Here is an 11,058-nt window from a genome sequence, read left to right as displayed (position 1 = left end):
TGTTTTTGATGCCAAATATCAAAGTTTTGGCTAATGTGAATTTAAATAAAGCATTCTTTCCCACCTACATCTAACTCATGTTTGTCACCAATCCAGTTTGTGAAAAACACATAACCATTTGCTATACAGCAGTAGTCTAGATCGCACCACTCAAAAGGGAATAGGATACCTTTTCCTGGTTAGCTGCTGTTCCATTTGGTGCTTAACATGTGAAAGGCACAATGCTGCCACAGCAATAACATATGCAGACAGTGTTTCTTAGCTCTGTGCATGGCTTTTTATCTTCTCTTGCCTTTCTTCGACCTATGGAAACAGAAAACCTTGCAATATACCAGCCAAAGACAAGATCACAGACATAAAGTATGTGGTATTTCAAACACAAATAACATTTTCTTTAGTTTCTAAAGAGCAACTTCTATTACGTATTGATTTATCTGCAACCACAGTATTTCCTGATCATGTCCTAGCAAGCAAATGCTTGTTTTATTCTTATTAAAATGTCAAACAGGATCTTAATCTTATCAAAGTGATTATACTGCAGCTTTGAATTACTCTGTAAAAAAAACCCAAAACCCATTCATTCATTAATCAGTCACTCATGCAATGAAGAAGGTGGTGAGATTGTGAGCTACTTACCATGCCTGATGGACTAATTGTGAAGGGACACAGCTCAGCTGCTTGCCAGCTGCCTAGAATGGCAACTCTCAAGGGGAAGGAAGGGAAGAATAGTTCTCATCTCTGCTCGTGCCCAATCGCAGACTTATCACATCTTCTGAGGCAATCTCTGAAGATGCAGGTTAAACTGATGCTTTCCCACCTCTCTAGCACAAAGATGATCAGAGCTGTCTCTCCCTTCCCTCTCTGTCCACAGGCATCAGATTGTGGTCCATCATCTTTAGATACTTGTTTCTGAGAAAAAATTAAAGCACGAGGGAATACATGTGGTTTTCTTCCCAAGCTTCACAGCAGGCACCGTGGAAAGATTGCCCACTCCTCTGCTGGGAGCTTGCTTTAGCTTGAAACAGATCCCCACCATAGAGGCTGCCAGGCTAAGATCGTGAGGAAATCTGGTGTTTAAAAGAGCAGAACTCACCCAGGGATTGTCACAAATGCCACAGAATAAGCAAATTTGGACTCAAGTGTCAACCTTATTGCCAGATTGTCAGAAGATCTGAATCAGGAGAATAATTTAAATGTCAATTCACGACACTGCAAAAGCAAATTCTTGTGATTTACCGTATTGCTCAGAGATAACATGACCTAAGGGTAAAGAGAAGAGCTGGCTGAATAAAAGGAGTCTGTTTTTCAGGGGGTTGTGGAACTTTCTGTTGGAAATCCACCAAAGAAATTGGAACGTGTAGGTTTTTCTCAGGCAAAAGCACAATGGTACTATGACAAAGCGTTCTCCAACGGGGCTTTGGATCTTGTCCAGGTATACTTGACTTGACAGATATTTGCTATTGTGAGAATCAATAAACTTACTCTTTGGAAGTGCTCTGCAAACCTGGAGAAGGAGAAAGTTGAAATGCCAATTACTGTTGTATTTAAATTCAATGTTTTACATGGAATTACAGACATACCATAATGCTGCTGGTATTAGCGTGGACTATTGCAGCACTTTTTGATAAATATTGCACTGGAAACATGGAGACTAAAAGACAAAGATATATTTATAATGATAAGACTTTCTCAATGGCTATCACTGTGGCGATATTCAGGACTTCAGGGAGGATTTTGCCTGAACAAGGACTGCAGAATAATCCCCACATTGAGAAAACCATATGAACTAAACTGGAAAGAAAAAGGAAAAAATCCAGGTTAGGAGCTGTCATTCTGAAACTCATTTTCCCCACCAGGAAGATGAACTCTTATTACCTGTGAATATGGAATTCAAATACTATTTTCAAGTTTTAAATGTAGGTAACACTTTACATTATGTGTCAGTGTGGTACCAATTACAGCATAACTCTGATATTGTAAATCTATTGAGAGAGAGGTCTGAGGCTAGAAGTTCCACAGTAGCCCAAACTTTAAGTAAAGTTCAAAAAGATTTCAATTTGCTCTTCTTACACAAGCCCATATTTAATATCCTGGGACACAGTGCCTCGGAAAGAAGCACATCATGCTTTTAGTGTAAGAAACTTATACACCTTGCACTTCTTTTTCTTCCTCATCCACTTTATGGGTGCAAATGAGATCCTCATCTACCCACTTTCACACCTTAGTAGATACTGCACGGTTTTCTTTACCCCTAATATGGCAAGTGTGCATCCCCCATTACAGCGTTCTGCAAAGAGTCTGGGCAAAGGGAAGTTGAATGTTGTCCTGGCCCCACAAATGAACCGTCTTCTGTTGCTGTGTTTGAAGCCAGCGTTTTCTCTGGCTGACAAAAGTGCTGTAGCTACAGTGACAGCTCTTCAGCTAGCCCTCTTTTGACTAGGATAGCATCTACCCCTCACAAAGAGGAAAATATAGATATGATGGTATCAAGGAAGCTGCTTTAAAGGAAAGAAAGCAAGGCTTTGACTTAATCCCTGAGAGAAAGATCTTATCGGATTGAATATAAAAGTACAAACACCACTGTAGGTTATCTAACTAGTATTTAGTGCTAAGATACATCATTAATTTAGAAGCTGAGAGCAGTAAGAGCCATACTTTTAATGAAAATAGCTAGATTTTTATAGTCTTCAGAGTAGCAATTAGGGCATAAAGCCATTTTCAGTGCTCAGTGAGGGCAATGGAGAGATTCTGATACTGAGGGGCTGCTCTTTCCCACTTACTGAAAGCCCCAGTATGGACCTTGGACCTTGACTGTAGAGCAATAGGGTGACACATCCGAACTGCTGCTTTGCTGTGAAAATCTAACAGCCACATAGGTGTAAGCTATTGAATCATACAAGCTATGCTGTTGTTGAAGAAAAAGGAAACAGTGTACATTTAAACTATAAAGTCAATTTTCCTATGGAATATTTCAGCTAGATATGCAATCTGGAGGTCTGTTTGCTAGACTGTGCTTTTACCCAGAATACTAAACACCAGTGAACAGGAAATATTATCTATGCAAGTGGTTCAGTATTAGTTAATTAGGTGTGCTAGACTCTTTTGCTCCCAGTGAATGGAGCTTGTGTACTGGTATCTGCCATTAACACTAAATGGGGCTTATGCATGTAAAATCCCTCTGGCACTGAGGGGGGGAAGAAAGCCTTTCAGTTTCATAAATAATGCATCTGTAGCAAAATTAGCATTTCATGAAAAATTTGAAAAACTAGAATGAAAATAGAATACAATTCCTATTTGATGTGTCCCAGTTTGCCAGCACATCATGGGATCCGACACACAGGTCATCTCCTGTACATCTACTATAGAATCACACCAAAAACTCTCTTAGTTATCTGCAGACTCAACTACTCACCTATGACCAATGCCCTCTGTGGCATTATGATAGTAAAAGTGTCCTTCTTACCACAGCACTGCAGCACTGGGTTAATTTTCTGGTGTATGAATATATCTGTGGTCTTTTTGAGTGAATTGTAATAAATGCCATGACTTTTCTACTGTGAAGTGCTTCTTTTTCTGTGTATGTTATGTGACATGCTTACACACAAACTAGTGCTTTCTCTGCACGTGCAAATATAAACAACTCTTGCCTTTTCTATTCCAATAAACTTTCATATGGAAAAAGCTATAAGTGTAGGTTATTCAGCAGCACACTGCAGACTGTGTAAGGTACACTAAGTAAATATGCACTTATGCATGACATCAAACATGTTTACCTCCCATACAAGGTATACAAGGATGAAATGAGCTGATGAAATAACCCTATGCATGACATCAAACATGTTTACCTCCCATATAAGGTAGGTATAGGAGGTAAACATGTTTGATGTCATGCATGTTATTTCACCAGCTCATTTCATCCCCAATGCTTTCCAGGGTGACCAAGATATGCAGCAATCTCCACCCATTTTAGCTGTACTCCACACTAAACCCAGCTGCATCTGAATCATCGAGTCCAGCCACAAGCCTTGGTGGAACAAGGATTGCAGCTTGTTCCTTTTGAAACAACATGCTGAAGATCTCACCTGAGCCAGGACTTCTCCATGAATTTGCCCATTACGATTAGGGACAGAGCAAGGAATAGCCCTGCTAACTCCCAGGAAAATCTGCAGGCAAGGCCTGTACATGGTGCTGTGATAAAAAAGGGCAAGAAATCATCCACATGTGAAGGCAAGTGGGAAAATTATTTGAGCAGGCCCACCCAAAAATAGTAAGACAATGCCTTTCCCTTCTTCTCAGGATTCTGTATCTCAATCCCATGGCTTTAAAATGTGAAGCAAAACCTATTAACATGGGCTTTGTGTTTCCAATGGAATAGAAGTTATAATGTCAGTAGGAAATCACTTTCTGAGAGTCCTGTTTTGGGGCTTTTCCGTGCTCTGAGCTTCCTCAGTGAGTAACTGCACATTTAGAGCAGGCAGATGCAGGTTAATTCTGCAGCCAGGCATACTTACAGATCAGTATTCTTGGTCAGGAAAAGAACAAACAACAAACTTCTTAATTTATAAGCATAAACTCATCAAACACATTAAGAAAGAAGGAAGAAGTTACAAACACACTAACCCACGCTCTTATTCCGTGACTTGTATCATTAGGAATTCTGCTCAACTGTTCTTTTACAGGACATGTTTAAAGAAGTTGTTTTAATTTTACCTTTTAAATTGTACATTTTTCTATGTTTTTGGTGTTTTGATGCTACAAAAATACCAAACAGGGGTCATGGTTATATTTTTTGATTCTTGCTGTCATTATTTGGCTTGTCTTTAAAATGAAAACATGATTTCTATTTTCCCAATGGACCAAACAAGCAAGCTGGGAAGTCAAAAGGAGAAAAATAACATCCTCCCTTAGGTCGAGCAATGTGATTCCTATTTCCTCCTTCCAGCTCTCTGCCTATGGGAGCATCTGTCAAGGCTGAGCCAGCACCTTCCCAGGAAAACCTTGTAAACATGTTGGAAGACACTTCATTTTGTCATCTACCTAGGCACATTGGATTAGTATGCAAATAAGACAGCGCAAGAACAGACCACAGCAGCAGTGCTAATGCTCTAAGTGATCTTTCAGTGTAATTAGAATTTGTTTCATCACACTAATTTGACATGGCAAATTAGTGAAGCTAAGATAAGGGGGTTTAGTAGAGCCAGGGTGCTGGTATGTACACAGAAACTTGTCGGTAAGTCCATTTGCACATGGGAGTTGTGTAACGTTCCCGAGAAGTGACAATTAGTAAAAGCTCTAGAAAATAGCAGTTTGTTTTATTTTTAATCTGGTAACTTGAAAGGTTATATTTTCCTTCTGCTGCTATCTTGTAATAGTGGTTCAGAGATCTTAGCCTCTGCTGCTGAGAAATCTTTTAAGATTCAGGATAAGCTACGTGATACTACAATTAGACAAGTTTAGTCAAGCCTGGCCCGGTGGTACACAGCAACATGCTGTGTTATCACATGGGAATTCAAGGGGCATCTTGGTGATTTCTGTTTCACAGAATGAGCTAGCTGAAAGCCATTCCATGGCGACAGCAAAACTGGGGACAGTGGCTGGCTTCTTTTCTGCAACCCCCTGCCCCATATCATGCAAGCTCAGGAGGGGTCCTGGCCCAGAAATGAAAACTGGTCCCTACTGCTGCAAAGTAGTCCTAAAACTCAGATCTTAATGATGGCTGGAGCAGGCAGAAGTCTGGCAGAGGTCTGAGGGGAGGCCTGGTTATAAGAAAGAGAACTTGTTCAGCTTACAGGGAATTAAAATCTTTAACTTCCTGATAAAAATGAAGATTTAAGATTGTTCTTAGTTTTCCTAAATCATTTATATCTAATATTAGGGTATATAAGTCACTCAGACCTTTGATGCAACACACTGTTTGGACCTGCTGAGATCATCAGCCAGTTGAGAGCATCTGGCTAGAGTTGTGATGACATCTCTCAGCTGAATCACAAACCACCCCTCCAGAGATGCAGCTTCCATTTACATCTTGCAGTCCCCAAGGGAAAAGGGCTGCATAAGCCAAAGAGGGGCTGCCCTGAAATGCAGCCTAAAGATCACAGACAGAATTCTTATTCTGTGCCCTGTTGTAACTGATTCTTCAATCTGATTATCCATTCATTGAGAGATCAATGACCTATTCTTTCAATTACATACTTTGGATTCCCTCTATAATATGACACACTCCTGAGGATAACTTCAGTTGCCTTTAGGAAATGCTGAAGGAAAGAGTCTATTCTATAGTTAAAAGGAAAAAATGGTACTCAAACCCAAAGCAAGTTCCCAGGCACTGTGGCTATCCTCGCTATGGAGCCTGAAGACAATTCAGAAAGGAACAAGCAGAACAGCCAGAAATGTAAGCTGCCCTTCAAACAACGAGACATACGTTGGTATCTTCAAGTTTTGCATATCTCAAAGCAGTAGCATTCAAAGCACCGAAACAAAACAGACCTTAGCAAAAGTCAACCAAGGCAACCCCAGAGACTCTGGATATTGACCTGTTCCTTCCTTTTCAGATCAGGATGTGTTATTTTTGGGAGGAAAATCTAACAAGAACACCAAACCCTTCCAAATCCAGGTTTTTTGGGCACAGTTAAAAAGCTGCCTGTAAGTACACTCCAATAGGAAGGCAAAGGAATTCTCCTACAGAGAACGCTTATTTCTCTCCTTGCAATCATCTTTTGGAACTTCTTGGTTTTGCTGAGAATTGGGTCTTGTGCCCAATGATTCTGAAAGTTGTAGGATAGGGAATTCCCTAGAACCTGCAGAGTAGAATTGCATCCCCAAGATAGAGCCATTCAGAACAGCACTGAGAAAGAAAGGTGCTTTTGTGTTCACTCATACTCAGAGAACCCTTCATGATTTTACATGTGGGCTACCTATTATGAGGATTTTCCAGTCTCTCCTCGTTATAGGAATCACTTGTTCAGGAAAAAGATTAGCATTTTGATTCTTTATCCCCAGAGAAACTTGGCCAAACAGGTACTCATACGCAGAGGCAGACAAAATCTCTGTTATTTATGATAAAAATAAGCTAACATCACCTGCTTCTGAAGGTAATCAGATACTGCTCATATTTCACAGCTCAAAAAGTTCATACTAATGCCTGTTCTGAAGATATTTAAAAGAAATCTAATTATAGCTAGAAGTTGTGAAGAGATGATGGGAGAAAACACTATTCATCATCATATGTGCCATAAAAATGCCTTCTTTAAAGACAGAGGAAAAGGCCATACTGTGGGGAATATTTCATGGCTAGTGGGAGGGTTAAATAAACAAATGATAATAACACCAATCAGACCTCTTTGCTTAAAGCCTGCAGAGTCAATCTGCTTCTGACTGTGGAGCTACCAACCAGCAAAGGCAAACTAATTAGACACAGTCAAACACTTAGGCAATCACACCTTGTGAATGTAAGCGTCTTCCTGTCATTTGGCAAGTCTCTCAGCTGCCTCCGAGCGTGAGACAACAAATCCCCTGCAAACAAGTTCCTCACTCTCCCTGTTAGTGAGATCTAACAGAGCACAATGGCTGGAGGTGAAAGGTGGCAGTCTAGTCAGGTAATGACATCGTCTTGAACAGCCCACATTAAAATAGTGGCACTTGTTTAGACTAGCCTATTTGCACCTACCTGCAGAGGGCCTTTTTAATGTAATTATTAGCCTCTGCAGCCCTGCTTAGGATTTGAAAATATCATTCATTTTCATCTTGCTTCAACTACCGCTGCTATCTCCTATTCAATCCCACTCACCTCATCTCCCCACAAGTAAGTGTAGAAACAGAAGCAGATGAGAAGAGTTGAATTAACGAGAAACAAGTTGGCAGGTGAGCTGTGTGACACAACAATGGAAAAAAAGGAAAGGTAAAAGATATGACAATATATTCTAATCACTACCTGACTGTAGCAGAGCTGCAGGCATTGAAATAGCTTTCTGGGGAAAAGAGAAAAGACAGCAGGAGAACGGTCTAAAACCTCCTGCATGAAACCCAAGGGCAGGAACCAATCCTTATGAGCCTCAGAACAAATATGTAATCACTGTCATTCAAAATTGCCTTATTTTCTCAGGATTTAATTATTCACTATTGACAACATATGACAAGGTGTACAGCCATAAGGAGTGAGGTAAGTAACCACCACCCAATTCTAGCCTGAGACCCCCAGACATACATCTAACTGCAGAAGACACAGGCCCAAATGAAGGAATTGTGCAGCCACAGACCAAAGCTCCAACCCAGTTTCCTAATGAGAATCCATGTTGCACTGGAGAGGTGAAGTGAGTTATCTTACCTCCCTGCATCCTCATTCACAAAAGCAGAAGCTATGTTGGGGTATATCTCAGAGCATAAGCACAGCATTTCCCAGATGAGCAGGGCAGGATGCATTTGAAGAGTACTCCAGCAGTCTGTGGCTGTTCACAGTCAAAAAAGATGGGGAAAAGAGGGACTGGTCCAAGCAGAGAAGCTGTAATATCCATTTCCTCTTGCCAGGGAAGCACAGACCTGCCCAGCATGAGTCCGCTGTTCTGGGGAAGTCCTATAAAAACAAAAACTGGATGAAAGAGACAGAGGAGGAAAAAGAAGAATTTCTGCTTCCTTTGTAAAGAGAGTAATTTCAACCTATTTTAAGGTGACGTCAAGAAGGAATAAATGATTTAGTTCTTGCCTTGTCTAGCATCAGCCTTCTCACAGAAAGGGTATCTTGTTTACAAGATCCATGCTAATTCCTGACAAAGAGGAGGCTCTTGAACAGCCTGTATGGAAGGTTTGCTCAGCGTGATGTTTTGCCTTTTGGTATAGTTACTTTGGGTTCTAGTATTTACTTTGCAAATATATCACAAGTTGTATCAGTGAAGTTGATTTCTCTATCTTTGTGCTGACAAGGTATTCAGATTCATTTCTCCAGCACACTGCTGTAGGTGCCACTGCCCAGCTTCTTGTGCTGAAGTAGCACCAGGGAATCACAGTATGTCCCAAGCATTGCTGATACCTACTTTGTTTGTTTGTGGTTTTTTTCCCCTCCATCTGGCTATGATGGATGAGGGTCCTCTAACTACACTTGTTCTGTAAACTGATATTATGCATCTGACCTAAAATGACAGCTGGAATCAGGGCCACACTTAGAGATGATCATGCCCAACACAAAAATATAAGCGAGTTCTGGAGGGTGCCAGCCCTGGGTCAGTCTCAGCTTATTTGTCAATCTGCCAGTTCACTGCTCCTCTGTGCTCCCCCTCCCTGACTAGCAGAAGGCACTGCTTTCACGGGTAGTAAACGCAGCATGTTGAGAGACAAGCAGTTGGCAGGAGTCCTTCTGACAGGGGTGGCAAAAGCAAGACAGGTAGCCAGATGGATCTGGTGCGGCCCAAGGCAAGCACTGAAGCAAAGGGGCGAATCAAAATCAAAGGGTTACTATACCCTGATGGGAATCTCTGATTATAGTGACACTGCACAGGCAAACTACACATACTGCAAGCTCTTGTCTGTGCTCTGGTGCTCCAGCAGCGTCTTGGGCAAATCTTGTTCTGTACTGACATTCTAAGTCATTTTATATCGCTACTATTATCGCTGCTCACGTCACTTTGTCTCTGATCAGTCCATCCTCCCTTTTCCACTTGGTCTCACTTTGAGACTTGGGCGGGTTTATTGGAATTCACTGATCCTCTGGGCTCTTTATTAATTTTTGCTTAAACATTTGTACCACTTCCATCAGAAATTAGGACCTATAGAAAATAAATGTATTGATTAGAAAAGAAGCACCTTTTGCAGACAGAAGTACGATCACTCATTAGACTAGGTGACCTAAGTGGGGAAAAAGGGCAAGCTTTCCAGCCATTGTATCCTATGATACCCACATCTACACCACAGCTACTATTACTACAATATGCTTATCAGAAAAGAACATTGTAAAAGAACTTGAGGAATTCAGTTTCAAATTTTCAAGACTAAGAGGCTGAAAATAATTCATTTGGTCTGGATAAATTATTCAGTGCTATTGCACCACTAATACTTGTTTATTTATACTTAAACCCACACGTACACAAACACACCCACCCTGACACACTGTTACTTAGCTAAATATTTTAATTGTATAAAATATTAAGTGATGAATACAGCATTATCTTGCAAATAATATGACCTTATTTTTCAAGGGAAGGTGACAGGGTATTGAAGCATCAGTCTGTGTGTGGAACACTCTAATGACATGCCACACCACGAGAAGCAGCTGCCTCACGATATCGAAACAGCCTCTGCTCACACAAGCCTGTCAAAATTAGGATGTGACTGATCCCTTTATCTGTAACTATTTTCCTCTAGATATTGCATCTCTTTTTGCAACACATTTTGTCCTCACACCTATAGGTCCTCACTTGCAGGTTTAGCTGGGATTCACAGGACAGGATAAAGGCCACCTGCCCTTTTGGAAGGCCAGCGATAAAATCATTAAAAGCACAATTATCTGCAAAATGGAAGAGACACTGTCCATCCCTTTGGCCACAGGACTGAAGCAGGGGTACTGGAGAAAATGAAGGAACCAGGATTTTGCCACTGCTGTTCACCCAGGCTCTTCCCATATTTCCCTTCAGCCACCAGACCTGAATAAAGATAGAAGAGATGGTCATGGAGCAACTAAACCTCCTCAGAAGATAGACATCTCCTGGACCTGGCACCAGCTGTCAGGATGCCCAAACAACAATATCTGTTCTTTCATTTTCTTGCAACCTGTATCTTAAAGAAAACCTCGTTCAGAGAAGGAAGCCTTTCCACATTGCTCCTTACGAGCAACCAAGAAGATGGCTCAAAAGAGACCTGAGGCAAATTAAAGCCCAATTTAACTTTTGCTCGATAACTTCACTTTATTTGGATGAATCATTTATGAGGTGAAAAACTTCAGCTTACTACACTAGAAAACTCAATTAATAGCCAAAGTGCTTAGAGAATAGGGAAAGGGAAGCATGGAGGTGAAACTCCAGTTACCGAGTTAAGAAGCAGAAGTAAAAGCCTTTTGACTCAGGGCAGTAGAAG

At 41.0% G+C, this 11,058-nt stretch overlaps 1 long non-coding RNA gene across 1 annotated transcript; it reads right to left on the bottom strand.

The window, feature by feature from the left end:
• Positions 1 to 644: 644 nt before the first annotated feature.
• LOC115611989 lies at positions 645 to 10,608 on the bottom strand. The gene is made up of 3 exons (XR_003992829.1): positions 10,388 to 10,608; positions 9,609 to 9,755; positions 645 to 909 (listed from the first exon to the last, which is right to left on the bottom strand). It is a non-coding gene; the product is annotated as an uncharacterized LOC115611989 (long non-coding RNA).
• Between the last annotated feature and the right edge of the window lie 450 nt (positions 10,609 to 11,058).

The sequence above is a fragment of the Strigops habroptila genome, chromosome 8 (genome assembly GCF_004027225.2).
Source record: "Strigops habroptila isolate Jane chromosome 8, bStrHab1.2.pri, whole genome shotgun sequence".
In the NCBI taxonomy this organism is placed as follows: Eukaryota; Metazoa; Chordata; class Aves; order Psittaciformes; family Psittacidae; genus Strigops; species Strigops habroptila.
The sequence above is the reverse complement of the archived record's forward strand: the minus strand, read 5'-3'. Positions and strand labels throughout refer to the sequence as shown.